Source organism: Trachypithecus francoisi, unplaced genomic scaffold, assembly GCF_009764315.1.
Source record: "Trachypithecus francoisi isolate TF-2019V2 unplaced genomic scaffold, Tfra_2.0 Lachesis_group0, whole genome shotgun sequence".
Classification (NCBI taxonomy): Eukaryota; Metazoa; Chordata; class Mammalia; order Primates; family Cercopithecidae; genus Trachypithecus; species Trachypithecus francoisi.
This window is the reverse complement of record NW_022681453.1, coordinates 100,732,107-100,758,533: the sequence shown is the minus strand read 5'-3', so window position 1 is coordinate 100,758,533 and position 26,427 is coordinate 100,732,107.

The following is a 26,427-nucleotide window of genomic DNA, read 5'->3' as shown; positions in this document are numbered from 1 at the left end:
TATCTTTTGAAGAAGAATACTCAGTCATATGTTAAAGAAATGAGATCTAAGTCACTTTTACGATAAGGGGAAAAGAACATCAATTATTCAATATTTTAAGTAATTATTACTGGAATCACATATTGCTAAGCCATGCTGTATCACATACCACTTGCTAATAATTAAAATACTCTTAAGTACATAAAATACAGTTGTTCATAATCATATATTGTAAGATTTGAAATCTGTTACAGGTTTTGGTTAGCCTCAAAAGTAGTTTAGGAATATTTGCTGAGGAAAAAGTAATTATCCTTTGGGAACAGAGAGCAGGGCAACAATTCTAAGGAGTATGAAAGCAGATTGAATGAACTGCAAAAAAGATAGAAGTAAAATAATATGTGTGTCTGTGGGCTGGGCACGGTGGCTCACGCCTGTAATCCCAGCACTCTAGGAAGCCAAGGCAGGCAGATCACAAGGTCAGGAGATTAAGACCATCCTGGCTCACACAGTGAAACCCCGTCTTACTAAAAATAAGAAATTAAAAAAAAAATTAGCCAGGCATGGTGGCGGGTGCCTGTAGTCCCAGCTACTCAGGAGGATCACGCCACAGCACTCCAGCCTGGGCGACAGAGGGAGACTCTGTCTAAAAAAAAAAAAAAAAAAAAAATTGTGTGTGTCTTATTCATTCTATGTGTGCATAAAACTTTATAACTTTTCTAGTAAATATTTAATTTAATGGACAGCTTAACTAAGGACAATGAGAAAAATATCCAAGTTACTAAATCAAGTTTCTAAAGGTTTCTAAATTTCTTTATAAAATGAAACAAATTTGAAAATACATTGACAGTTGAATGAATTTTTCAATTTTATGATACAGCCAGGTATTTTTAAAGTATAAATTATATTAAGCATGATTTTGACTACATTTCTCCTTTGTATTGTATTTCCTTTAGAAATCAATAGAACATGAAAGAATTTAAAGTTACACTAAATTAAAATTTGTAATATGTCTCTATAGAAATCCCTGTTTCATTTAAACGCTGACTTTAATTTTCACCTGGTTCTTTAAGAACAGTTATATTTTAAATATTAAGATAAAAATATAAATATATACTAAATTTAGAATAGTCTTTGTATCTTCTGAAGATACTTCCCTTCTACAGAAAAACAATAAAATCTTTATTACAAATTGAGTTAGATGATAGAAATCATGTTCAAATTTCAAAAATTTATTTTATGTCAAATGATCCAGTCCAGTATCATGTAAAGAATTTGTTTTTGTTTTTTGTATCTTCCATATCCTTAAATCTGTATGTTTCTGAAATATTTTATTTGCCTCCAAATATTCTGTAGAAATTCTTTCAATTCTGATATACCTAACATTCTTTATGTTCGTAATCAGATTATGAAATTTTGGTAGAAATATTGCGGAAACAATGCTGTGCTCCTTTCATTACATTTTATTGGATTTCGACCACAACTCTTTTTTAAATTTTAGTAATTATTTTATTGTTAACTTTTGCCTTGTTCAGTTTATTCCATCACAAGTGCTATGGTTTAAATGTGGTTTATGCCACCAAAATTTATGAGTAGGATTGGTCCACAGTGTGATGGTATTGGGAGCTTGTGCCTTTGAGTGGTGTTAGGTTGACAAGAGGGATTAATTAATGCCCTTCTCACAGAAATCAATTGCTACTTTCATGGGCCTGAATTTGTGTCCACAAGAGCCAGTTATAAAATCTAGGCTGTCTCTCTGGTTTGATTTGTTTGTTTTTTCGGGTTTTTTTTTTTTTCCTGCAAAAAGAGATTCCCTTCTGTTTCTGTGCTATGTTTTAAGGCAACACAAAACCCTCACCAAAAACTGTCAGATGCAGCCAATCCCTCTTGAACTTCCCAGCCTGCAGAACCAAAAGTTAAATAATTTAATTTTTTTTTTAATGAAGTACCTAATCTCAGGGATTCTGTTATAACAACAAGTGGACTGAGACATTCAGTCCGCCTGTTCCTGAGTCAGCTTGTGAGTGTTTACTATAGTTGCTAAATCTTTGAAAACCATTCAGGAGCTAAACACTTTTTATTTTCTCTTCTTTCTTTCTTTTTTTTTTTTTTTTAATAATTTTAATGTTTACTTTAGATACAAGGGGTGGAGAACATGTGCAGGTTTGTTACATGGGTGTATTATGTGTTGCTGATCTTTGGGATATAGATTCTATCATCCAGGTTTGAGTGTATGACAGAATACGTAGTTTTTCAGCCAATATATTACTCCCTTTCTCCCTTCATTAGTAGTTTGCAGTGTTGTTTCTGTCCTTATGCCCATGTGTCCACAATGTTTTATTCCCACTAACAAGTGAGAACATGTGGCATTTGATTTTCAGTGTCTATGTGAATTTTCTGAGGATTCCATGTCTTTGCTACTGTGAACAGCACTGTGATGAACATACATGAGCATATGTCTTTTTGGTAAATTAATTTATTTTCCTTTGGGTATATACTTAGTAATGAGAATTCTAGGTTGAATGGCTTATCTTTTGTAAGCTCTTTGAAATATCTCCAAACCACTTTCTACAGGGACTAAAATAATTTACATTACCACCAACCGTGTGTAAAAGCTTTCTCTTTCCTCCAGTGCCTTGCCAACATCTATTATTATATTTTAATAATGCCCATTTTGACAGGTGTGAGATGGTATCTCATTATGGTTTTGATTTTCATTTCTCTGATAATTAGTGGTATGGAGCATTTTTCCATATATTTGTTGGCCACTTGTATGTCTTCTTTTGAGAAGCATCTGTTGATGTCCTTTGCCCACTTTTCTAAGGGGTTGTTTTTTGCTTGTTTAAGTTTCCTATAGATTCTGGATATTAATCCTTTGTCACATGCATAATTTAAACATATTTTCTCTCATTCTGTAAGTTGTCTATTTACTCTGTTGATAGTTTCTTTTGCTGTGTGGAAGAAATTTAGTTTAATTAGGTCCCACTTGTCAATTACTGTTTTTGTTGTGATTCCAGGAATTAGCTAAAAATTATTTGCTAAGGCTGATGTCCAGAAGGGTATTTTGTAGGATTTTTCTTTTAATAGTTTCAGGTGTTACACTTAAATATTTACTCTATCTTGAGTTAATATTTACATATGGTGAGAGGCCAGGAACCAACTTTATACTTCTGTATATGGCTAGCCAGTTATTCCTGCAGCATTTATTGAAAAAGGAGTCTTTCCCCCCATTTCTTACTTTTGTCAACTTTGTTAAAGATAATGTGGTTGCAGGTGTGTGGCTTTATTTCTAGGTTTTCTGTTCCATTCCATCTGTCTGTGTCTGGTTTGGTACCAGTACCATGCTGCTTTGGTTACTACAGCCTTGTAATATAGTGTAAAGGTGAGTAGTGTGATGCCCCTGGCTTTGCTCTTTTTGATTCGGATTGCTTTTTTCTTTGTGCTCTTTTTTCGTTCCATATGAATTTTGGAATAAATTTTTCTAATTCTGTGAAAAATGACATTGGTATATTTATAGGAATAGCATTGCATCTGTAAATTGCTTTGGGAAGTATGGCCATTTTAATAATACTAATTCTTCCAGTCTACAAAAGTGGATTGTTTTTCCATTTATTTGCATATTCCATGGTTTCTGGCAGAAGTGTTTTGTTGTTCTCCTTGTAGAGATCATTTACTTCTTTGGTTAGCTGTATGACTACATTGTTTTGTTTTGTTCTGTTTGGTTTGGTTTTGTTTGTTTTGCTATTGTAAATGGTATTACGTTCTTGAGGTTTGGGGTACAGATTCTCTCATCCAGGTTTGAGTGTATGACAGAATAGGTAGTTTTTCAACCCATATATTCCTCCCTCTCTTCTACCACTACTAGTTTGCAGTATCTATTGTTTCCATCTTTGTTTCCATGTGTTCGCAATGTTTTATTCCCACTAGCATGTGAGAACATGTGTCATTTGGTTTTTGGTGCCTATATAAAAATTTTTCAAGATGTAAATTTTCAGCTTGAAAATTTCTGGTGTATAGAAATGTTACTATTTTTTGTACACTTGTTTTGAATCTTGAAACTTTAGTCAAGTGGTTTATCAATTCCAAGAGCTTTTGGTGGCATCTCTAAGGGTTTTCTAGGCATAGAATCATATCATCAGGGAAAAGAGATAGTTTTATTCATTTTCCTATTTCAATACGTTTTTATTTTCTCTTGCTTGATTGCTTCTGCCAGGACTTCCAGTGCTATGTTGCCTAAGAGTGGGGAGACGGGGCCTCCTTGTTCCAGTTCCTAAGGGGAGTGCATCTAAGCTTTTGCACATTTAGTATGATGTTGACTGTAGGTTTGTTATAAATGACTCTTATTATTTGAGATATCAGTCAAACTTCAATCTCTAATTTGTTAAGGGTTTTTTATCATAAAGGGATATTGGATTTATCAAATGCTTTTTTCCACACCTATTAAGATGACTATATGGTTTTTGCTTTTCATTCTGTTTATGTGGTGAATCACATTTATTGATTTGTGTATGTTGAACCATCCTTACATACCAGGAATAATGCTTGCTTGATTGTGGTATATTAATGTTTTTATATGTGCTGCATTTAGTTTGATAATGTTTTATTGAAGATTGCTGTACGTATATTCGTCAGGGATATCGGCCTGAAGTTTTTGTTACTTTTTCCATTGTGTCTCTGCCACATTTTGGTATCTGGCTGATGCTAGTTTCATTGAATGAGTAGGAGAAGAGTCCCTCCTTAGTTTCTGGAATACATCCAGTAAAACTGACGTCAGTTTTCCTTCTAACAGAATTTGACTGTGAATCCACCTGACTGAGGACTTTTTTTTTTTTTTTTTGGTTGCTTCATAGGTTTTTTCTTAATCCTGATTCAGTTTTGTAACTTGTTATTAGTCTGTTCCGGTTCTCATTTTCTTCTCAGTACAATCTTGGGAGGTTTTGCATTTCTAGGAACATATCCTTTTCTTCCAGATTTTCTAATTTGTGTGCATAGAGTTGTCCATAATAATCTCTGTCATCTTCTGTATTTCTTTGAGATTAGTTATATCATCATCATGTCATATTGTATTTATTTTGATCTCCTACTTTTTCTGTGTTAATTAAGGTAGAAATCTCTCAATCGTGTTTATTCTTCCAAGACCCAACTCTTGGTTTAATTGATTATTTGTACTGATTTTTGCATCTCAGTTTCATTCGGTGCTTCTCTAATTTTAGTTATTTCCTTTCTCCTGCTAGTTTTGGGATTCGTTTGTTCTCTTTTATCCTAGTTCCTCGATGTGCAGAGTTAAATTGTTAATTTGAGATCTTTCTAACTTCTTGATGAAGGCCTTTAGTGCTGTAAACTTTCCTCTTAACATTGTTTCAGCTGCATACCAGAGATTTGGGTAAGTTTTACCCCTGTTTTAATTAATTTCAAAGAATTTTTACATTTCTGTCTTAATTTTGATGTTTGCCTAGGAGTTATTCTGAGGAAGTCATTTAATTTTCATTGTTTGTCTTGTTGTGAGAGATATTCTTGATATTGATTTTTATTTATATTTCAATATGGCACAACAATATGTTTAGTGTAATTTTATTTTTCTTTAAATTTATTGAGACTTGGTTTATAACTGAGCATGTGGTCAATGTTAGAGTATGTTTTGTGTGCAGATGAGAAGAATGTATATGATGTGGTTGTTGGGTGGGATACTCTGTAGATATTTATTAGGTACAATTAGTCAAGTGTTGAGTTCAAGTCCAAAATGTCTTTGCTAGTTTTCTGCCTCAATGATATGTCTAAAGCTGATAGTGAGGCTTTGAAATCTCCCTCTATTATTGTTTAGCTATCTAAATTTTTTGTATTTCAAGAAAAACTTGTTTTATAAATCTTGATGCTTCAATGCTGGATGCACATCTGTTTAGGATGGTTAAGTCCTCTTATTGAATTGTACCTTTTATCATGATGTAGCCCTTCTTCATTCTTCTTAATTGTTGTTGGTTTAAAGTCTGTTGTATCTAATATAAGAATAGCAACTCCAACACTTTTTACTTTTCTATTTGCATGGTAGGTCTTTCTCTATCTCTTTACTTTGAACTTGTGGATGTTATTACGTATTAAGTGGGTTTTTTGAAAATACCACATGGTTGGATCTTGTCTCTTTTTTTATTATTCAGCTTGCCACTCTATATGTTTTAAATGTGACATTTAGGCCACTTACATTCAGTTTTAGTATTACTATGTGAGATTTTGATCCTGTCATTATGTTATTAGCTGGTTCTTAAGGAAAGCTGATTGTGTACTTGCTTCACAGTGCCTTTTGGCTAGGTGTTTCAGTGTGTTTTTGTGAAACAGGTGTTATTCTTTTGATTCCATGTTTAGTACTGCCTTAAGGACCACTTGTAAGGCTTTTCTAGTTGTAATGGATTCCCTTGGCATTTGCTTGTTTGAGAAGAATTTCATTTCTCTTTTGCCTATGAGGCTTAGTTTGACGGAATATGAAATTCTTGGTTGGAATTTCTTTTCTTCAAGCATGCTGGAAATAAGCCCAAATCTCTTCTAGCTTGTAAGATTTCTGTTGAGATATCGGCTGCTATCCTGATTGGGTTCCCATTGTATGTGGCCTGCCCCTTTCTACCTTACTTTAATAATGTTTCTTTCACATTGACCTTGGTGAATTTTATGATGATGTGCCTTGGAGATAGTCAACTTTTAAAGTATCTAGCCTCAGTTCTCTTTATTCTTGAATTTGTATGTCATCCTCTCTATTGAGATGAGTGAAATGTTCATGGACTATCCTCTCCAATATGTTTCCAAATCACTTACTCTCTCCTTCTCTCTCAGGAATGCCAGTGAGTCATAGGTCTTATCTCTTTGCATAATCCCATGTTTGTCAGAGGTGTTGTTCATTTCTCAACATTCTTTCTTCTTCATTTGTATCTGACTGAGTTGATTTAAAGAACAGGTCTTCAATCTCTGAGATTCTTTCCTCAGTTTTTTTCTGTTATTAATACTTTTGATTACGTTATGAAATTCTTGTAGTGAATTTTTCAGTTCTTTCTTTAAATGCGTATTTTGTCATCAGCTCCTGGAGATCATTATACTGGCTTTCCTGGCTTCTTTGGATTGCATTTTACATTACTCTTGAATATCGATGAGCTTACTTGCCATGCAGATTCTAAACTCTATGTCTGCCATTGCTGTCATTTCAGTCTGGTTAAGAATCCTTGCTGGAAAGCTAGTGGGCTCATTTGCAGACAAAGGAATGCTTTACCTTTTTGAATTGCCAGAATTCTTGTGCTGATTCTCCTATCTGAGAGAGCTGGTTTTCCTTTAATTGTGGGGTTAGTTGAATACAGTCAGTCAGCTTCCTATCCAGATGTTTTCAGAGGGCCAAATCTCTGTATAGGATCTTTGTGGCTGAATTTTTGCCCTTGGTTTCACAAGGGTGTTATATAGTCACTCAATACTTTTGGTATTGTAGTTTGAGCTGTAATCCAGTAGATGGTGCTTAAAAGTAATGGTTGGTAGGCTGTTATTTGGCCATGCAGCTCCTTTTTATTTCCTTGCATTCCCAGGCCTGCTCTGCAGTGGGAAGGGAGAGATGTCCTCTGACCAGGTCAACTCTTGGGCCTTGGGACACCTCCCTCCCACCCCAGTCACTGGCACCACACCTGCATTTTCTTTGGTGTTTTGGACCAAGGAGGCCGCTCCAAGAATATAGGCCACACCCTTCCTGGACTCGCCCTGCGGAAGGAGGTATCCTCCCATCCTTTAGCATCTCATGAACCCATGCATCTCACTCCTCACAGTGCTCTGAGAGTGGGGCCTTCTCCCCGACTTGGATGCCGGCCACGGACCTTGGCTCAGCCTTTCCGAGCTGTGTGCAACCGCCCTGAGACATGAAACTGGCCCAGCTGCTCTGGGAATCCAAAGGGCTCCCAGGTTGCTGGGAATATTCTCGGGTGGAGCAAATCACCCAGGTTGGGCTGTGGAGTGTACCCTGTGCACAGTCTTGCTGTATGGCCAGGTAGGGGCCTTGGAAGGGACTAACATTAAGGAGTGCCTGCAGAACAGATGTGCCCAGTCCTCAGCTAGAAGCTGACTTTGCTTTCTCCTGGCCCGCAGTCAGCTGCTACTAGAGCTTCTTGGAGGAAGATGGTGGCCCATAGAGAGCTGGGCACCTATAGCCACACTCCACAGAAACTGCTTCATGAAGAAAAGCCGTTGGGTTCCATGCCAGCAGAAGCTCTGACTCTTCCTACTCTGTGGGTAGATCCCCCTGCAAGCTCAAACATCCAATGGGGACATGGAATCCTCTGTAAGTAAGATCCCAGCAGTCTGTGGCAAGAATGGGCTGTCCGTCAGTCCCTTCACTCACCCATTTTCCAGGAGCCATTGGGGCTGGGAACTAGCCCTAGCATTTGGGTACCCAGCACAGGGTTTCTAGCCTTCCCCGTCTTCAGCCTTGGAGTTTGCAATGCTTCTTCATCCTCTGAATTGAATACTGCTCAAATTATGTTGGTTTACGTGATATTTTGCTCTCTCTTGACGAAAGCAGCACTTCCTGGCTGGGGCTAGTCGGTTATCTTGTCCCCCTTCTCGTCCGTCATTCTTGATGTTAACTTTGACAGCTTGATTAAGGTGCTCTCTAGCAGCCTTTATCATTGCAAAATTGGGTTGTTGTTTTTTCCATTTTGAGTACCTATTTCATGGGGAAACTCTTTGAAGTTGTGTAATAACTTATTCCTCATCAAATATTTTACACACCAGTTTTATTACACATTCACAAATATATTTCTGCATTAATCATTACTCTGAAGGTTGCCAAATGGTGATTTTTAAATAGGTATAAATAATAGAGATGCTTTATATAAAGAGATATACTTTAAATTTCAAATACACGATGAGATCCTGTTGTATCTTTCATTATATAATCTACTTTTAATACATGGCTTACATTTAAATCAATTAATACATATTTATTTTTAATGGCTACATTGTAGATAGTTGCATGTAGTGTGATTTTTAGAACAAAAAATTATATTGTATTTTGTTTTTTATACTATAAACAGTTTAATATTGAACATTTGTATACAAAATTGTTAAGCTCTAATAAATGTTTTAAGATAAATTGTCAAAAGAGAAATATCAATAACACATTAATATGGTTTGGCTGTATCCCCACCCAAATTTCATCTTTAATTGTAGTTCCCATAAACCCCACATGTCGTGGGAGGGACTCTGTGGGAGGCAATTTAATCATGGAAGTGGTTATCCTCATGATGTTCTCGCGATAATGAGTTCTCAGGAGAGCTGATGGTTTTATAAGGGACTTTATCCCCTTCTGCTCAGCACATCTTCTCTCTTGCCTGCCATCATGTAAGAGGTGACTTTGCTCCTCATTCGCCTTTCGTCATGAGTGTGAGGCCTCCCCAGCCATATAGAGCTATGAATCAATTAAACCTCTTTCCTTTATAAATTACTCAGGCTCAGGTTTGTCTTTATTAGCAGTGTGAGAACAGACTAATACACATATTTTCACCTAGGCTTCCAAAAAAGTGTATATATATATACTGTTACTATATATATTTACAGTATATAAAGTATATATAAAGTATATATAGTATATAAAAGTATAAAAGGATATATATATGCTTTTATATATTATATCCCCACCTATAATAAATAGAGGTATCTCTCTGTACAAGCTTATCAATAATGCATTCTTTGATTTCTTACAAGCACATATAGGCTACATAAAGATAAATGATATTTATATTTTATTTTATTTGATCGCCAGTGATGTTGAATTTGTATTTTATAATTATGTTTTGTGATTAGTATTTTTAAGAAATAACTGTTTGTATTTTTCAGCCATGTCTTCTTTTGACATAATCTTCTTTTTCTGGTTGACTTATGTGAATTCTTAATATATTAATGAGAAAATCCTCTCATATTTATAGTAGTTATCAATTTCCATTCATATTTAATGTGGTTCACTGTACTTTTAAATAATTTATTTTGAGTTTATAATTAATTCTATCAATCATGAAAGCAGAGGGTGTTTCCCTATATCTGCTGATGAAATTTCTGTTTATTTTTAGTTAATAGGTATAAAAATATTTCTCTCTTTTAATGCTTTTCCTACAATATTCTATTTGTCCCATGTTAAAATATGAATGTGCTTTATTTTTATTTTTTAATTCTTCACAGCCCCTGTATTCTTAAATGTTGGAAGAATATGCACTTGTAGAGCAAAGTATTCTCATTTTTAAAAATTATAATATGTAATATATTGATTGCAAACCCTCATTATTAAATCTACTTCAGTTACTGTTACTAATATCATATTTAGTTTTTGTTTTGACAATATTTTAAACTTTTCAGTGTATCTTTTCTTATTGTTACCGTGTTTTCTTATTCATCTTTCTCTTACTCAGATGTATTTCCTTCTAATCATTTTGTCCTTAGTCACTTTAAATTGTATTATATTTCAATATTTACACTGTTACTTATCTTACTGTTAATATTATTGTAATCAAATTTTAAAATGATTCCATATGTAATTTTTTCTAATAGAATGTTATCTACTTTTTATTTACCACAGTGTTTCACACATAAACTCAGCCAATTAACGGAAGAAATTCAGTGTGCATTTCCTCTCCTCTATCTTGAAGTTGTATTAATTGATGTATTTTATTTTTCTTTTTTGATCTATTTAATAATTTTGAATTTATATGAAAAGTATTTCCTTTGACATTTTGCTGACTTAAGTCTTATATTTTACAAATTTTTGAGATTGAAATTCATTTTCATTATTCTGTTATCCATAAGCTTTACTGATTTCACTCATGACTGTCATTTTTGGAATACAAAGTTCTCTCAGAAGTTGATTTCTAATTTTTATTTATTTCTTAATTTATTGAAGTAATACTTTACATAACTAACTCAGGAAAGGCAATTGGTGAAATCTTTTCTGTTCTTGCATTCCTGGAGTTTTATTATTTTACCAACATATATTTATAATAACATGTTTTAGCAAGGAATATTGGGTAAACTGTGAGGATCAGTTGTAATGTGTCAACTTGACTGGGCAATAGGATGTCCAGATGTTTGGTAAAACATTATTCTGGGTGTGTCTATTGTGGATGGGTGTTGATGAGATTAACATTTGAGTCAGTACACTGAGTAAGGCAGATTGTCTTTCCTTACGAGGGTGGCTCTCAGCCCATCAGTTGAAGGCCTAAACAGAACAAATTGTTGATCCTCCTGTGAATAAGAGAGAATTCCTCCTGCCTGACTGCTTTGAATTGGGACATCTGTCTTTTTCAGTTTTCTGAATCAAACTGAAACATTGGCTCTTCCTAAGTATAACTGAGTAGAGGCTAAACATCCCTCATCTGAAAATCCAGAATTTGAAAAGCCTCACAATCTGAAACTTTTTGAATACTGACATGATGATATAAGTAGAAAATTTTACACCTGACCTCATGTGACAATTTGCAGTCAAAACTTTGGTTCTTGCACAAAATATTGAAAATATTGTATGAAATTCCCTCCAGATTATGTGTATAACATGTATATGAAACATAATTAAATTTCATTATTGGACTTGGGTCACATTCCCAAGATACATCATTATGTATATGCAAATATTCAAAAATTTGAAAAAATATAAGACTCAAAACACCTCTAATTCCAAGCATTTTGAATAAGAGATACTCAACCTGTATAATGAAGAAGACAAACAAGTGTTGATAAGAATGTGGAAAAATAAAAATGCCCCTGAAAGGTAAAATGATACATGTTACTATAGGAAACAATTTGTCAATCCTTCATTTAGTTAAACATGGAGGTACTATATCACTTGGCAATTCTACTCCAAGCATATGTTTAAGAAAATTAAAACATATCTTCCAAAAAATTGTATATGAATCTACAGATTAAACAAATGTTGATGTCTATATAATTACATATTATCTAACTATATATATGAAGTATTAATGCAGGCTACAACATGGATGACCCTGAAAATAAGTAAGTAAAAAAAACTACTTACAAAAAGCCACATACTGCATAATTCCCTGTACATGAAATGTCCTGAATAGGCAAGTCCATAGACCAAAAAGATTAGTTGTTGTGTGGGACTGGGGACAGCAGAGAATAGAGAGTGATTTTTGATGAGTATGAGATTTCTTTAGGGGATGATAAACATGTTTTGAAATTAGTGGTGATGTTTGCACAATGCTTGAATGTTCTGAAAGCCACTGGATTTTACAGCTAAAACACTGAAGTTTCTGGTATATAAATTAGATCTCAAAAAAATCATTAAAAATCCTCCATATCAGGCACTGTTCTACTGCAAAAAATATAGCAGTAAATAAAAGAGACAAAGTTTCTATCATTATGCTTACATTTTAGTTTAGTGGAGAAAGAAAAATAAATAAAGGTCTAAAAGACCAAAAGAAACCATATCATGCTTAGTGATGATAAGTACTGTTATTGACTGAATGTGTCCCCATGCCAAATGGCATATGTTGAAATCCTACCCCATAATATAATGGTAATAAGCGTTGGGGCCTTTGGGTAATTAGTTCATGTAGTTCATGGGTAACTAATTACCTTTGGTTCACTAGGGTAGAGTCCTAATGAATGGGTTTAGTGCCCTTATAAAAGAAACCCCAGAGAGCTCTCTCACCCTCTGTTCTCCACTATATGAAGAAGTCAGTAGTTTGCAGCCCAGGTAAGGGCCCTCTCCTGAACCTGACCATGCTGGCACCCTGATCTGGGAATTTCAATCACCAGAACTGTCAAAAATATTTTTTTATAAGCCACCCACCCAGTCCATGCCACTTTGGTATAGCAACTTGAGCTACAACAAGTGTTATGCCAAAAAAAAAAAAGAGATAGATGAGTAAAATGGTAAGTACTTGAATCTGCGTATGTGGTAGGGAGACGAAAAGAGGTTGATTAATGGGTACCAATACACAGCTAGTGAGAAGAAATAAGTTCTAGTGTTCCATAGCACGGTAGAGTGACTAGAGTTAACACCAATCTATTGCATATATCAAAATAGTTTCAAAAAAGATTTGATATGTTCTCATTATAAATGACAAATGTTTGAGGTAGTTGATATCTTAATGTCCCAATTTGATAATTACACATTGTATGCATTTATCAAAATATCACATGGATCCCATAAACATGTACAATTATTATGCATCACTTTTTTTTTTTTTTTTTTTTTTTGAGACGGAGTCTCGCTCTGTCGCCCGGGCTGGAGTGCAGTGGCCGGATCTCAGCTCACTGAAAGCCCTGCCTCCCGGGTTTACGCCATTCTCCTGCCTCAGCCTCCCAAGTAGCTGGGACTACAGGCGCCCGCCACCTCGCCCGGCTAGCTTTTTTTGTATTTTTTAGTAGAGACAGGGTTTCACCGTGTTAGCCAGGATGGTCTCGAACTCCTGACCTCGTGATCCGCCCGTCTCGGCCTCCCAAAGTGCTGGGATTACAGGCTTGAGCCACCGCGCCCGGCCATTTATGCATCACTTTTTTAAAAAGATGATGTGGTAAGATTATCTGGATGATAGCCTTCTACAAGTAAATTAAATATAGGCGAGGTCACAATCTAAATGAAATGAGCTAGCCATGGCAACATTTAGGGGGATGACATTCTAGGCAGAAAGAATATCAAATATACAAGACACCATCTGAGACTGAACCTAGCAAAGTGTAAGAACCATAAAAAGATGGACATGGCTGGAAAACACTGGAAGAGGGAGGGAGTGCAACAGAATAAGCTATGAGCATTAGGCAGGAACCAGCTTGAGCAGAACTTTGACATCCAAAGTTACAAGTTTAGATGCTTTTCCTTAGCAACATGGAAAGCCAATGAAAGTTGTGAGAGAGAAAAAAAGATGATGCAAGACAGGCAGGACAGGACCAGATAGGTCAGAACAGGGAAAAAAAAAAAAAAAAAAAAAAAAAACAACCCAAAATAAATAGAGGAAGTCTAGTAGACATTTCAATTGCATAAACTGTTGAGTTTGGAAGCACCTAGAGAAAAGGGAGGGCAGATTTACAAGCATTTTGAGTGGGATGGAAAAGCCTTTTCAAGATTTAGACTTAGCTCTACCTATGCTTAGAATCATATTCTTAAGCACGCCTCTTAAACTGTACTACCTGCATTGAAAATAAAACCTCAGTTTTCTCATCTGTAAAAAATAAATAAATAAATAAGGCTAACATCTGACTTTTCCAGTTCATCATCTTATGGTAAGGAACAATCAGAAAAACTGTATACAACATGTATATAAAATTATATATAAAATGCATTTCAAGCTCTGAAATAACATATAAATAGGCAGAAAGCAGAGATGAATAGCATGCAATTTGTAGGAAGATTAAATTGACTCCTAATTTAAGATTGCCTCTTACAATCTATGTTTTCTGAGACGTTTAATAAACTCTATGAGTCTCAGCATCTTTCCCTATAAAATGGTGGTAATAATATTAACTTCTTGAGCTTTTAAAAAGTGTCATGATAAGGTACATAAATCACTTAGCACACAGCCTTGCACACAGCAAGTATATAATAAAAGATACATTTTAGTGGTGGTGGTGGAAGTGGTGATGGAAGTGGTACTAGTAGTAGTAGTAACGCAAATGAAACTGTACCCTCATGAAAAGACTTCAGCACAGTTGGCATATAATGCACGCACTATTTGTTTCACACTGTAAAATAAACTTCCTATACTTCCTCACTAAGAATTTTGTTCATAATTGTAGCCTAACTTTCTCTGGTTTCAACCTAATCTAATCCTGATTTTAATTCATGAAAACGAAGAAAAAATCTGAGAGGCGATTGAACTCATCTTCCATTTGTAGGTGTGCATATTTTAAAGTAGCTTGAAGTAGAAAAAAGAACATGCATTTTGGGTTCAAAATGACGTGATTATACCATCTCTAAGGGATGTTAAAATAGATCAACATCCTAATTCCCTCATCTGTAAAATGGCAACAATACTATCTGATGGTGTCGTGTGGGATTCATCGTGGTATGCTGTATAAAGTTCCAGAACATCACCTGGCACATAGTAAATACACAATATATCATAACTCTTTTTATTATATCTTAATCTAAATCTCACTTCTATCTTCTAATTTTAGAGGAACTGTGAAAATCATTTTTATATTAAAGTGACAATATTTTCCATATCAGTTCTTCCTAAAGAGAGTGAATTGAGTATTTATCGCTAATTTTAGATCGCTCTTCCTGTTGTCTGGATCCTTTTGCACCTGATAAAATCTCCAAAATGCATTCATTTTATACTAGAGATCTGAAAATCATATCATATGCTTTATTTCCTGGAGTTTGGATTCATGCGACTGTAAGCATTGAGGTTTTTCTGAATTGAATTAATAATCACTTCATCTTTTGCTGAGCGAGAGCCTCGTGCTTTCCTGTTACTCTTGCTCCTCCAGAGAAACTGCCTGAGTATTTTTATCTCCCTTTACCTTCCATAATCTTCATGTTTCTTTTCTTTGATGGGAAAAATAAACAATACCAATAAATGATGAATTAGCCAGGACCACTTTAACATTTCTCTTGTTTTCTCTTTACTCCCATTAATGTTTTTTACATTGTGTTCTTCTCTCCCTTTCTTTAGTTGCTCGCACCCTTTCATCTGTATGGTTTCCTTTTTAAAATGTTCATCGTTTAATAGATCACCCTCACAGTTCGTATTTGAAGAAATAAAAGGACAATAGTTCATGTGATTTTCAATTACTACATCCCTCTTTCTGTTTTTCTTAATTTCTTTTCTGTTAACATGTTCAGTTTGATTTGTAGACAACCCATGCTTTCATAGGTGTTCTGTTCCTTCCACTTGTTTTCTACTGTTGAAGTTTCCCTAGAAGGGCACCCAGGAAAACTTGCTGGCTAGACAAAGTTTGTCTTACTCAACTTTCAAGGCAGAACACCAGCCATTGACCATCTCAGGAATGTCTCAAAGAGGGAGGGAGGTCCAGCAGAATTGGTGAGACTTGGTAAAATGAACCAGTTACTGGAAAAGTCATTAATTTATCTTTGGAATATTAGTCTGTGTAAAATTTGAGTTTAGTTAACCTATTTATGGTTTTATCATGGAAAAAATATGGCCATAACACTCATTAAAATAATTTTAACTCAAGCTACACTGCATGTTATTGTGTGTTCAGTTTAACTGTTTTGCGAGTCATGGACAGTCACTTTCCACATTTTGGGTTCTGTTTGTCATTTTTTTCTCCCTTACTCTATTCCTCTTCTTCTTTTTCTGTGAAGGAGAAAAATATCACCATTTAATATATGGGGAAATATAATCAGTCGTCTCATAACTGATACATAACAGAAGTAGACCTAAAATGTGACTCTAATCTAAATACTCTGCGTATTTCTAGTAGCATTTCTAAATACACTAGAAAATATTTTTAATGATTCATCATTTACATATACATGATTGTATTGTGTACTTGATGAAAATCAAAACCAAAGTGATTAACGATCAATATATATTATGGAAACTGTCATAATCTGAGACTACTTTATTATCATATTTTCAGTGTTAATACATAATTACGTCGTCAAACTGATTTTCAGTGTTTTAAATGCAGACTGTAATGGTGTATTTTTAGTAAAAGCTCTAAAATGTTCCCTCCCTGGTTTAGTGGTTACTTTATTTCAAATCATACAAATTGTGAAAAGAAAGAAAATTTGTGTTATTACGGCTTTCAAATGGAATTACAGGAGTCTTCTTTTAGAGAAATAGATGCCATTTATTTGAGAAATATGGTTCATGGAGTTAAAGTACAGGAAACAATGAAGGAGAATTGGATTAGAGATGAGCACAGAAGTTTCCCAGCTCCCTCAATGTTCCTGGAAACAGCACAATAAGTGGACAAGGTATTTGCTCAAAATATATAATACACCTGGGCATGAAATATCACATTGATCTCATGTGCCAACATAAAAAACAACAACAAACCTTAACAGGAAAAACACAAAAGAGTGTCTTTTTCTGACTCAAAGCATTAAAGGCTTCAGCTTATTTATAGGACTTTGCTCAGTGAGAAATCTGTAAAATAAATAAGCTGTGCACTACAAATAAGGACTAATTTGATGAATATATTGAGGCAAGGTAATTTATTTATATATTAATTTGTGTTTAATAATTTAAAGTCTCTCTTATGATAAGTTATCCGTAATTTTGCATTTATTTTTCTGGGTGAATGATGCTGTCCTAGTATCAAAAGTTGGTTCAAGTCAATGGTTCTTCCTGCGATTTATAAAATCCCAAACTGACTAAACCAAATATGTTAGCACTTTAAAGAGGAAAGGCAAACAGGGAGCAGGAATGAAGGGAAAAAATTTGCCAAACTTGGGAGAGATTCTTGAAGAGTGGAAAACTTTATTCAGAACGGTCTCTTTGGTGAGGTGTGAACCCGCAAAAAAGCTTTCTGACTGGCGCGCCTGGATGGCCAGGCTCTAAGTTTTTTGTTTGTTGGTTTGGTTGATTGATTGATTGATTGATTGATTATTTTTTTAGACAGAGTCTCACTCTGTCACCCAGGCTGGAGTGCAGTGGCTCGATCTCAGCTCACTGTAGGCACCGCCTCCCGGGTTCCCGCCATTCTCCTGCCTCAGCCTCCCGAGTAACTGGGACTATAGGCGCCGCCACCTCGCCTGGCTAATTTTTGTATTTTTAATAAAGACGGGGTTTCACTGTGTTAGCCAGGATGGTCTCGATCTCCTGACCTCGTGATCCACCCGTCTCGGCCTCCCAAAGTGCTGGGATTACAGGCTTGAGCCACCGCGCCCGGCTAATTTTTGTATTTTTAGTAGAGACGGGGTTTCATCGTGTTGGCCAGGATGGTCTCAATCTTTTGACCTCGTGATCCTCCCGCCTCTGCCTCCCAAAGTGCTGGGATTGCAGGCGTGAGCCACCGCACCCCAACTCTGAGTATTAAAATGCTTGATTTGCCAGTGTTTCCTGGCTCCAAGTTTGGCATGAAAGAAATAAGTCTGTGTAAAATTTTAGTTAAATTAGTCTCTCTATGGTCTTATCCTGGAAAATATGGCCATAACACTCTTTATTGAAAACAATTTGAACTCAAGCTAGGCCAGGGAATCTCAAGGCTAGAAAATTAGGCATTCTCAGGGTCACCACAGCAGTGTAATGACCAGAATGGCCAGTGATTTGTCAGTGTGTGACAATCCAGGCCCATCAAATGACTCTAGAGAAAGGAAGATCTAATAATGAAGAATGGATTATTTACTAGTCCTACAGGACTGTGAGTTAGTTGAAGACCTCCCCGAAAAGTAGCAAACAACCAACATTAAACAAGTTACAGTGTTACCTTCTGGGGACAATGAGTGCAGATACAAATGGAAAACCACAAATCTGTAGACATCCTCAAAATAAATGCTCGAATTCTATAAGGTACCAATAAGAATTATTATGTCATATCTTATGCTTTAGCATTTGTTCTAAGCATATTGAAAGTAAACTACATGGTGTTCTTTCTAAGCACAGGAAAAAATAAATGATCTTGTGTGGTTCCTAGTGCCATATGAAAGGCTATCTCTGAGTACAAAGAATTAAAAGAAACATCAAAATCATTTCAATGGGACTAGGGTTCTGGTTTAATTTACTCTTCACCTCAAATCTATATTTAAAGTTGTTTTTAAAGTTTCAATAGAAAGCTAAAACTCACTACAAATGATAGAAGTGCACTGGTAACCTTAAATATATTAGAAATATACAAGCTGTAATTTATGTCTTTGCCTAACTCCTCCATAGTTTCTAAATGAACACTAAACTTACATCCTCTGCAATTACAATCCTCACTTACATTCTGAAGAAAGAATAATATTATTTATTTTCACAAATAAGAAATGGTGAATACATTATATAAATGTATCAATTTGTATCTCTGTGTGTGGGTGTGTGTGTGTGGGTGTGTGTGTGTGTGTGCCTGTAGAATTGGGTAAATCTTTCTGGAGTTTTCGTATTAGTTATACATGGAATTGTAAATTAATTTCCAGGCCTTGCTCTTTTAGTCCAGGCCTAAGTTTCAGTAATATTTGCTCAGAAGGCTCCAGCTGAGTAGAAACTTAAAAATGTTCTCTCTACAGCTCCAGACTTTCATATTTATCTGGACCTTCATAAATTCTTTTAACTCTGTAGGCAAATTATTTTTATTTGCCCGATAGTATACATCTACTTTTTTGACAAATTGTACATGAATTTATACATGTCTGCTTTCTTCTTCTTCTTCTTCTTCTTCTTCTTCTTCTTCTTCTTCTTCTTCTTCTTCTTCTTCTTCTTCCTCCTCCTCCTCCTCCTCCTCCTCCTCTTCCTCTTCTTCTTCTTCTTCTTCATTTTTTAAATTTTTTATTTGTAGACAAAGTCTTGTTCTGTCGCCCAGGCTGGAGTGAGTGGCATGATCTGGGCTCACTGCAAGCTCCGCCTCCCGGGTTCCCGCCATTCTCCTGCCTCAGCCTCCCAAGTAGCTGGGACTACAGGTGCCGCCACTGCACCTGGCTAATTTTTTGTATTTTTAGTAGAGACGGGGTTTCACCGTGTTAGCCAGGATGGTCTGGATCTCCTGACCTCGTGATCCGGCCTCCTCAGCCTCCCACAGTGCTGGGATTACAGGCCTGAGCCACCGCGCCCGGCCTGAGGTCTGCTTTCTTCTAAAGCGTGTGAAAATGTAAGTGAAAGAGTAACATAAACCTACAAATTAAAGGAGAATGAAGAAGAAATAAAGTAGAAAGAAAATATTAATACATATTTGAAACTGAAATGCTAATGGACGAATGGTAATGGACTAGAAAATCTATGCATAGTAGCCAATCAGACTTACGTGGCTTTGCAGAAGCATGAAAAAGCTCACGTGGTAGAAAAGCTCTTTTATAGGAGGTATAGAAAAAAATGGAGGCAGACTGGGCGGTGGCTCAGGCCTGTAATCCCAGCAATTTTAGAGGCCAAGGCAAGTGGATAGCTTGAGCCCAGAAGTTCGAGACCATGCTGGGCAAGATGGCGAACCTGTCTCTACAGAAAATGCAAAAATTAGCCAGGCACGGTGGCGCATGCCTGTAGTCCCAGCTACTCGGGAGGCTGAGGTGGGAGAATTGCTTGAACCTGGGAGGTGGAGATTGCAGGGAACCAAGATCGCATCACTGCACTCATACGCACAAATATATACATTTATAAAGAAAAAAAAAGGCTTTGGACATTAAAAGTCAAAATATTCTTTCAAAGTCCATGTAAGGAAAACATATTATCTAGCCACCAGTTCTAACTGGAAGAGGCTGGTAATGACCCTTCTCTATCTCCACAAAATCATAGACATGCGAAAATGCAACAAGCCTTATTAGAAACAAAACATGAAAAAAAAAATATGTTCTGATATTGAATGAAGACATGAATATTAAACAAAATAAATCTACACATAGACTCATTATAGTAAAATGCAAAATGTAATGTATTTGCTTACCATTTTTGCTGTTATAAATTACCACAAGTTTGGTGGCTTAACCTAAATTAATTGTCTTTCAGTTTTGGAGGACAGAATTCTAAAATGGGGCCGGGCGCGGTGGCTCAAGCCTGTAATCCCAGCACTTTGGGAGGCCGAGACGGGCAGATCACGAGGTCAGGAGATCAAGACCATCCTGGCTAATACGGTGAAACCCTGTCTCTACTAAAAAATACAAAAAAAAAAAAAACTAGCCGGGCGAGGTGGCGGCGCCTGTAGTCCCAGCTACTCGGGAGGCTGAGGCAGGAGAATGGCGTAAACCCGGGAGGCGGAGCTTGCAGTGAGCTGAGATCCGGCCACTGCACTCCAGCCTGGGCGACAGAGCGAGACTCCGTCTCAAAAAAATAAATAAATAAATAAAATAAAATAAAATAGAAAAACGTATAGCCTAATAAGAGATTTATCTCTATGCTTTCTGTGAGTGGAGATTCCCAGATGGTCAGTTTTTTATCAGTTTTCTTTTGTGTAATGTGGGCTCTGCCTACACAGTTTAGTGGAAAAATTTCAGAGTGTTTCAAGGGATGACTGTGGATTTCAGTTTTTATAAAGGAAAGTTGAATGTGATGTAAAAAAAAAGGGTAGTGAGAGATTGGCACATGAGTCAAGGTCGTGCTTTTGGGTATGTTGTCATTAAAAATTCAAACTGAAGCTTTTTATTAATTTTATTTAACCTTGTTAGCCACTACAATTTTGTGTGTAGCAAGAGAGCTTTCTCATGGCAGAGAATAGAAGAGCTAGTTCACACTTAATTTTACAAATTGCTTTAAAAAGGTCATGTATGTCTTCGTATCTTTTAAAATCTGTATTCAGATAAAGAATATAATTGTCAGTCAATTTTTTAAAAATTTCAACTATAGCATGCAGATTTGAACTTTATGTACATGGTGTTCTCTATGTTTTAGCATTTCTTTCCATTCATTTCCAATTCAATTTTCATACACAGAGTTCTCTATAAAAACTCTGACTGATTCTTTGCCAGTAACTGTCTTATTGATAAATTATAGCTATAGATCCTTTCCAGGCTCTGCTATTGTAGAAAATTTCTATACTTTGGAACACTGTTATGCTTGGAAAGACATTCAGAGTAACAATCCATAGTTATAGAAAAAAAATAAAAGAGTTATTAATCCAAGCCTATATGCTACATACATATGCTTTCTAGGAAAACAGTCATTGGATGAATTTTTTTTTTTTTTGGAAAATAACAAAATGAACCTTCATGGAAAAGGGAAGAATGAATCAATAAATACAAACATACTGAAAACATAACCAACCTGAATTTTCCTCCGTTATATAATTATAAAGGGAGTAAATCATATGGAGGTCTATAGCTCAGCCTTTAATAGCAAGACATTCAATGCTTTATGGAAGAGGGGAATTTTTGTTAATACCTGTAACTATGCTAAATCTATCTGTAGAACCACTGATAATTCAGGGTAAGCATAAAAGCTGCTGTAATAAGGAAATCTTTATCTTCTATATAACTTTAGTTTAGGATTATTCTGACTTAAAATATTTCATTGTATCCTAAGCCACAGAAGAGTTAATTATACTATAAGCCAAAATATGCCTCTACCCATGATCTTCAATCTGTCCTCTTATGATATATCAAATGAATGTAGACTTTCATATGTACATATGCATATATATACACACACATACATACACACAAATACGTTAAACTATCTTGAATTTCTCCATCAAACTCTAGCTATATATATGTATACACATAAATATATTAAAGTATCTTAAATTTCTCCATCAAACTCTATCACCAGTCCTTTCTAATTTGGGGTGTTTCGAACAGAAATTGAAGCTTCTGGTATTGTTGAGTAAGTTTGGCTCCTTTCTTTCTCTAATTGTACTGTCGTTATTTCAATATTGGATGTTATTTTCTATTTTTGGAAATGGTATTTACATTTTGAATATTGAACTAGGTAGGGTCAAAATCTCGATGCTTTGCTGCTCAACTATGCTTCTTTCACTCTAAACTTATGATGCATTAAGATAAAAAGACAGATCTCACATTTTCACAACACTTCACCTATTTAGCACAAAATACTGAAACCAAAAATTTTAAAATAAGAATACAGATGTTTCTACTTGGTGAATTAACTATCTGCGGTAAACATTAGTTTTGTTCACCGAATGTTCCTGGCTCTTTCCCTTCCTGGGAATTGCACTTCCTGCCCCATTTTAACCAATAAGGTGAGAGTGGGAAGTGAGTGACACTTATGTTGGTGTAAACTCCACACCGTTCTCCCTCTTGTTTACTTGAGTTAGGATGCTGTGGAGGATGTCCCAGTTCTTCTACAGTGAGAATGAAACATGAGTGCAAAATAGACTTTCGCAGTATTTGGATAAAACAGACTCAGATTTTCCTGCTTGGGTCTAAGATTTTCCCTGCTTGTAAGCTAGCAAGTTAGTCTGTTAAAATCTCATGTCCATATACTGAAATAAGAGCATAAGATCCTTAGATCAAAGGACTAGATCATGTATTACTCTCAGCAAAATCCACAGGGTACTTCCTCCAGGGTTCTCACGGCAGGGTGAAGGTGAATTGTTTACATGTGCATGCAGGGAGCTGCACTACAGGAGAAGAAACCCAGAAAAGATTCTAAGTTTATATGGAACTGGCGGCGCCTCTGCCTGTCCTCTCTTCTAGAGTAAAAGGTCTTATTCATTAAGCAATTCTCTTTGAAGGAGGCGGGGAGATGTCTCTATGTTTATTACCCTTGAGTATGTTAAATGTGTTACAGACAAAATAAGACAAGAGCTTTACATTTCCAAATCTCTCCAGAGGGATGCACTATCTCTAGCTTCCAAGGCATGGTTGTCTTTCAAATATGCCTTTCAAATAGGCCTTTTGTTCAGAAGGTATGAACTGTACTCCTTAGAATTTGTATCTCAATACTACCAAGATTTGGTGATTGTTACATTTTATTTACAATATTTCACCTACTTGCTATCAAAACATATACATAATTCTTAAGACAGATTTTTTTCTACAAATAAAGTCTATGAAATGTCCTACAGATTATTTTTGTCTTACTTCTAATAATCTAAGAAAAAAAATTTCGAGCATCTATACATGACCACTTAGCTGGATACAGAAATTAACCCCTAGGAGATTACATGTGGGGTTTACCATATACAAACACACATTAAAAAATAAAATGTGAGTCAAATATAAAACTAGCAGAGGTAGTCAAAGCAGCTCTAAAGTTTTACTATTCACTGGCAATTGATGAATTTGATGAAATGTGCTTGCTACAGTGAAAGCAAAATAAACAGTATAATAAAACTCTCTTTATAACATAGTTTTAACCTTTTAGGAACCTGAAGCAGGGAATAACTTTGGAGATATATATATCCCCCAAAAAAGGTTGTGTTCAAATAAATTTCAGATATCTTATGTAGAGATACCTGAAATTTATCTTATATAAGTTACCCTACATTAATCTGAACACAATCTTTTTTTTTTCTCGCAATGAGCTTAAGATCCTGTGAAAATATTGCTGCAGACAAGACAAACACTTGCAAAACACTAGCAAGTGCAATCAGATGGAATAACCTTAAAATATAGTTCTACAAGAATTTGGAAATTTGGAAATGAAGAACATATTTTCAGAGAAAAAATTCTCAAGATACAAGACAAGCCATACATAAGAAAATGAAGCTCTTCTTGCATAACAAAAACATCAATCACTTTAGCCATATGGTTTCTTGAGTCCAATAGCTTTTTCTCCTCTCATCTCTCTTCTTCACCTCTAAACTATATGCTATATTCAAAGCATAATGATTTCAAATTCGAAGATCTATCTATGCTGAAGTCCAGGTCAAAATACATCAGATGTAGATGTTTTACATACATCTCTGTGTTGACTGTGGTTGATGTGCACTCACCTTTCAGCTTTCATGTGCACCTCCTTCAAATACATTTTCCTGAAACAACGTTCTGAAAGCTAAAATCTGCATTTCCCAGAACACACTGCAGTGAATACTCTGCCAATCAATTTCTTCCAGTTAAATGCATTTGTGCACTATTTGTAAGGCAATTGTTTTTCTTATCCTGCGATCATGAGGACAAGATCTAGAGAAGCCTTCTCTCAATACCCCAGGAGGTGAATGATTGAACAATGAAATGTGGATACTGGTCACTGCTGCCATCACAGTACTGCCAAAGTTACAGGCTGGGCAATGGGACGTTATTGTAGAAAACACTTATGCACTATGCCAGAGCAATGAGGAGATAGTCTCTGATAAATCTTCAATGATAACTTTCCCTGATTCTCTGTGTTAAATAATGGCTTCCTTCTCTTCTGCTTCCATAATTTACATAATTTGCACATATGCTGCTCATGTATGACTCTCACAATAAATTTTAAAACACTTTGGACAATATAGGACACTTTAAAATGAGACATTACTAATGGGTTTATGCTAATCAAGACAGTGCTGCCAATATCATTAAGCACATAGGCCAAAAGAATAGATGTGAATGACAAAAGAAATGAGGATGTTCTTACTAAAAGAGTGGGTGTTCAAAAAAGCAACCGAAGGTTATCATAGGATTGCATCCTGTAAATTTTATTTCCGCTTGAATTTTTCCAAATATGAAAATGTTGTTACTGCAATTCTGCAGACATTAAAATATGGTTGAAATGTCATCATCACTCAGAAACAGAATTGGTAGAGAATAAAGAGTCACGTTAAAGTTTAAAAAATTGATGACCATATAATCCAGTTAGTGTTAGAAGTAGAACTGAGTGACTATATTTGAGAAACTAACAATATTTCACACATGCCATATTACATAATGTGTTATAAATCCCTGACGAAAATGGTTATGTACAGAGTCTTCAAACTTCTACTTTCTTGATTCTAATGCATTGATAATGTCAACTCTGATGACTTATAGTCCAGTTATGGACTTTACCACTAGAGCATTCAATCTGAATCTTAGTTGTTTTTAATAATAATGATGATAAGAATAATAACAATTCAGAACATTTTATCCACAGGAAGAATTTCTGAGAAGCAGTTTCCCATGAAAATTAAAAGAGCAAAAGCATTCTTTGGTTTAGTTTTTCCACCCAAGATAAAGTTCATGGTCTCAGTGGGCTCAGCACAAGAATTCATAAAACATGATCTAAAATCCTCTGTTTTCTTTATGAAGAATTCATACAAAACCCTGCATCATGTGTACGTAGAATGGTAGCCTGAGAGAGCAAAGCTTGTTTGACTCTTTCTGAGAACTGTGGAGTGATCTCAATCCCACATTTACATTCCATTTCCCAGATACATTTCCAAATGTTGAGAGACATTTAACAAAAAATGAGAATATTATCTCCCTAATCTACCTAGTTGGTCAATAATCAATTATCATAAAATATAAAGCTGATATGAAGAATTTAAAACATTTTTATTCATAGTCATTTCTTCAGGATAAAGAATGGTGCTGAATTTGACAGTGGCTTACAACATATAATTTGAGAACATGTTTTCTTAAGAAGCTGAGTGGTAGTCTTCGTAAATACACTTCTATGTGACTGGACATTCAAAGGAAATATTAAGTTTCTTTCAGAGAACTTTTTGTTTCAGGTTAACCAAGTAACTTATTTTGTCATTGTAGTGCTGCTTATTTCTTTCTTATTGTTTTGTTTCTCCACAGCCTACCACAAAGTTTAGTAGTTTCTCTAAAAGGTAAAATTAAATCTGTCACTCCATAGTCGCTTATACTTTGGGGAGGATTTAAACACACACACACACACACACGCACACACACACACAGAAGAGACACACCACACAGAGACATTTATTAAATTGTCTACCAAGTACTACATTAGGAAACAAATAGATGCTGTTATTTATTTATATAAAATTTCAATGTGAAATACA